Genomic DNA, 4904 nt, shown 5'->3' with positions numbered 1-4904 from the left:
ATACAGATATCCTGCTGTGCATGTTACCGAGATATTTTAATTCATAATTATCGTTAAGAAAGATAGTATTTATAAAACATTTTCTGGAAAGGAAAAAGGCACTCTTTTTAAAGGTCTTTGGATGAAAGTACGGTAAAGTTCTGATCAAGATAAATGCAAGGGTAAATAAGGATATGGTAGGTGGCCAAGTGAAAATAAGTTTATGGGTATATACCATAATTCAATTAAAGGGTGGTTCTTTGGTTGTAGAAATCGATTTGATTTCATTTCTGTAGGGAAGTGCAGAAACTAGTCTTGTAGCCATCATGTGTCCCTCGATCTGTCTTACAGGAACATGCAGGAAATCTTTAACATGAGTGTGAAAAAGATGACGGTTCTGCTTCTTCCATGACATTGGTGGGTGATTTATATATACAGCAGATCTGACAATGACATATAAATTTACAGCTTGAAATATTTACATCTGAGCTTTATCCAAGGTTTAACAATTGCGTTGAAGCCTCACTTTTTAACGGTGACAACCTGGACAAGTATAAAAAGATACAGATAGACAGTATTTCTAATCTGATGCTCCATCAAACACCAGCGCATGGAGAAGAAAGGTGGGGGGTGAAAAGAGAGAGGCCTCAGCCGTTCTCTTTGCATCTCTCATTTCTCTTTGTCCCAGCAGCTACTCCTGTAAATTGACCTAAGAAGCAGGAAATTTCTCTTGTCATAGTACAACCCTGGAGAAAACGGTCTGTCTGTGAAAGCCAGCCTGCGATGTAACCATCTAATTTAAATCAAACACTAGCGAGAAGTCACTCTTCCTTTGTATTGTTTTCTGACAGAGAATATACATGCACCGTGTTTGAAGGACCACAGAATAATTATTTGTTTTGCCTCTTTCATGGTTTATTTTTTAGCAATATCAGCTTGGCTGGGAATATAATCACTAAGCTGTACACAAACCCAGCTGTGGAGACAGCAAAAAGCACCTGAGAAGTCAGCACAGAACAAGCTTGTTTTCATTAAAGCAGTGATTTAATTACCACCAGCAATGCTCACCTACAACTGTTGATGTCAACGTGCAGTGTTGATTTGGGATGAGGTGTGTTGACATAATGAAAAAATTTTGTCCGAGCATGAACCCTTTACCCTGGGCTTCCACAGGTCTGGCTTCCAAAGTCGGAGGTGGGTAAATGAAAATTTAAGCACAGTATTAATTTTGTTACTGATAATGTGGTTCCAAAGCACTGTAAAACTGAAACAAAAAGTTGGTGCAGAATTCAGCCTAGAATTTACTGGTGAGAATGACTAATTTTTACCCAAATTCTGTGCCAAGTTCTAAAGAAGGAAGAGTGGTTCTTTGCTGTGTCAAAACTGTTAGAAAATAGATGGGAGAAGGACAGCTATATAGAGGTGGAATGGAAAAAATAGAAGTGGACACAATGACGATGCTTCTCTTAGTGTTGCTTCAGGTTAATGTTTTTAAAATCCTTCTTTTGGAACAGCGTCACATTATGGGCCAGTATTCAGTTTGCAGCCCACTCTAAATACTGTATTCTTTTTTTGGGTGGTACAGCTGACTAAGTTGTTATTCCTCACTTTGTTATTTTTATTCAATTTTCTCCCTATCCTCCTGTGTGGCATAACTTTCTTTTTTTTTTTAATATCTTTTTTTATTGATTTCAGGCTACTTTGCTACCAGGATCATTTAGAATTCTGAAACAGTGGTCCAAGCGCTTGCAAAGGTCTTGGTGACCTGCACAGTCTCTTTATTTTGCCATCCAGTTTATTAATGGAAGTTTTGAACAAGAGCAAGCCTAGAACACATTCCTAAGTTGAAATAACCACATGATTTGATACTCAGACTTGCACTGGTGGCTGTGCAGGCAACTCTAACGTCATCATGCAGCTGCATTCTGTGGGGTCCTGGGGAGGGACAGCGCCCATTGCATCTACAGAGTTTGGAACAGGCAGTACAAGTAAGTAACTTTACATATGTAAAGTTTACAGGGTGCTCATACCTTTTCTGCAAAATAATTATTCATCCATGAGTGAGGAAAGGTTGAAAAATCATTGGCTATAGTGGGTTTAGCTAGTTTGATTATGTAATTTTTTTTTATTTTTTTTTTTCCCCCTGCTGCCTTAAAAAGGGCATTGGAGTCAAGAAATAGCACAGCTATTTCTTTTTCCATTTTCCGTAGCCCTGTCAGAGAATGAATTTGAGCTGGATTGGTACAAATTGTTCTTGACAAATCCATCTCTATATATAACGCACGATGTTTTAGATGCCTAACATACTGCTTCCTTAATAATTTCTTTGAGTATCTTTGTAGCTTCAATCTTCTAATCTCTAATTCCCAAGGTTTCCTCTGAAGTTACATGTTGTGTTTGCTCTTTATAGGCATAATGACTTCAACTAGCAAGTAAATATAGAAAGAACTATTTTATTTTTGTATGTGTTTACCAGGAAATAACATAAATGTGAAAGAATAAACCAGAGAAGGAAAAAATAAAATAATTTAAAAACAAACAAAAAAAGATTTCTTTAAGCTACTGACTGCCAATGTAGTACAATCAGGCTCAAACCAGCTCTGACATAATTCAAATGTTAGCTAGTTGCTGATGCTTTTTTGTATCTGTTTCCTTGAAAAGGAGAAGGGGAAAACTAATATAAACTACTTTTTTTCTTCTCTCCCTCATATTCCTATTTTGAATCCGTATGCTGAAAGAAAGGACAACAAAGAAAAGAGAAAACTAAATATTTCAGTGTCCTGAGGAAGTCCCAAATGTTTCACATTAAGTGCTGTCCAGTAGACTATAGAGAATATGGACCTCAGAACTCCCACTGGGGGTAGTCTGTATTTCCACAACTTATAGTTGCTCTGCTGTATTTCTATACTGTATTTCCTACTCTTGTAGATGCTCCTCTCCTAATTCGGAGTAACCTTCCGCAAAAGTTTTTGGTCTGTAAAATAAAAAATGAGTATAAAGGCCTTGCTTGCATATTTAGAATTTGATGCTAGTAAACCTGTGTTCAGTTTGCACCAGCAGAGGATTAGCACCAAGGCAGAGATCACACCACAAGTCCTGTTGCAGTCTAACTAAATGGTACATCACGGACAAGTGGAAAAAATAAATGGAGGAATCTAAAAGCATTTTAAAAATATTGTAATAAACAGTTGAAATATTTTTATGAACATAATGCTTTTCATTTTAGTTTTGTAAGAGGCTATTACAGTCTGGAGTAAAATGCTACTTAAGATATTCCTGAAAAGATTAGATGTAGATGAAGGTGGTAAATGCTTTTCTCTGCCTTCTTTCCAGCTATTGCTTTGAGGTCTGACATGGGTTTCTGCATAGTCACAAGCCTAAATACATTGAAGTCATATTTCATGTTTTTGTTTTTAATACTGTATGGATTAAAAACTTGCCTCGTTCTTGAATAGTAAGACCAGTTGTTTTCCAGGTACCCAGCCCCCTGAACTGGAAGACAGGGGCAAGGAGCAGAATGAAGCCCCCACAATACAAGGGGAAATGGTCAATGACCTGATACACCACTTAGGCACACACACGAGTCTGTGCGGTCGGACGGGATCCACCCAAAGGTACAGGGGGAGCTGGTGGAAGTGCTCACTGATCCCCTTCCCATCACTCATCAGGAGCCCTGGCTGACTGGGTGGATGATCTTAAGGGTTTTTTTCCAAGCTAAATGTTGCTATGATTCTATGAATATGTTTTTACTGTGCCTGGCTAAAGAGGTTTTACAGAGAAAGAACTTTTCCTTCCCTTTTTTTCTGAAATGTGGTATACAGGTACCTCCTACTTGGCAACATTTCCAGTTTTCTAATGGCAGCCTGCAGCTGCTTTTTAATCGCAGATTGCTTCTGGTGTCGTTACTTCTGAGTTTGTGTCTTCTGCTAACATCAGCAATCCCTCTGAGACATGTCATCTTTATCACTACAAGTCAATATTCATTGCTTTTTTCAAGGTCCATAGCTCTGCCCCATACAACACCACAGAGAATCTCATTGCTGGAGAAGCTAAGCAGGAGTATAATACCCCAGACAGTCGCTGGTGGGCTTCTGTTCCCAGAGCACCTAAGTCCTGAAGACAGCAAATGGTAATTTGCGCAGCTGATTATCCACTGCTTTAAAACCCAATCAGCTGTTTACAATGAGCTCCTTTCTGTCATGCACTATGAATCTAATAAAATCAAACTGGAAAAACAGCATCGCACTATGAGGGCTTTTCTCTCCATGTGCATCCCTTTGTAGCTCACTCAGACATAAGATAAGGAGAGCAGTTTAATTAAGAGCAGGAAAACTGTAGGTCCTTCCAACTTTTAGTTTTCATTTTTGATCCACAAAGGTGAATAATGCAGGATAAAGCGCTAGGTGCATTGTCCTCTGTGGTGGATTAACCCTACCCAGCAACTAAGCACCGCACAGCTGTTGACTCATCCCCCCCAACCCAGTGGGATGGGGAGGAGAATCAGAAAAAGGTAAACCCCATGGGCTGAGATAAGAAAAATTTAATAATTGAAATGAAGTAAAATATAATAAAAATAACAAGAACAACAACTGTAACGAAAAGGAGAAAGATGAATAAAACCCAAAGGGAAAACAAAACCAACCAACCAACCAAGTGATGATGCACAGTACAGTTGCTCACCAGCCTTTGACTGATACCCAGCCAGTCCTCGAGTAACAATTGGTCACCCACGGCCAGCTCTCCCCAGTTTTCGTATATATATATATGGATATGTATAAATACATACACACTGAGCATGATGCTCTATGGTATGGAACATCCCTATGGATAGCTCGGGTCAGCTGTCCTGGCTCTGCTCCCTGCCGGCTTCTTGTGTCCCTGTCCCCGGGCAGAGCACAGGGAACTGGGAAGTTCTTGATTTAGAG

General features: G+C 39.1%; 1 long non-coding RNA gene across 1 annotated transcript; it reads left to right on the top strand.

The window, feature by feature from the left end:
• The first annotated feature begins 329 nt into the window (after positions 1 to 329).
• Positions 330 to 4482, top strand: LOC119156278. Its single transcript, XR_005107045.1, has 4 exons — positions 330 to 396; positions 1675 to 1967; positions 3455 to 3593; positions 3977 to 4482. It is a non-coding gene; the product is annotated as an uncharacterized LOC119156278 (long non-coding RNA).
• The last annotated feature ends 422 nt before the right edge of the window (positions 4483 to 4904 follow it).

The sequence above is a fragment of the Falco rusticolus genome, chromosome 12 (genome assembly GCF_015220075.1).
Source record: "Falco rusticolus isolate bFalRus1 chromosome 12, bFalRus1.pri, whole genome shotgun sequence".
NCBI lineage: Eukaryota > Metazoa > Chordata > Aves > Falconiformes > Falconidae > Falco > Falco rusticolus.
This window is presented reverse-complemented; position numbering and strand designations above follow the sequence as displayed.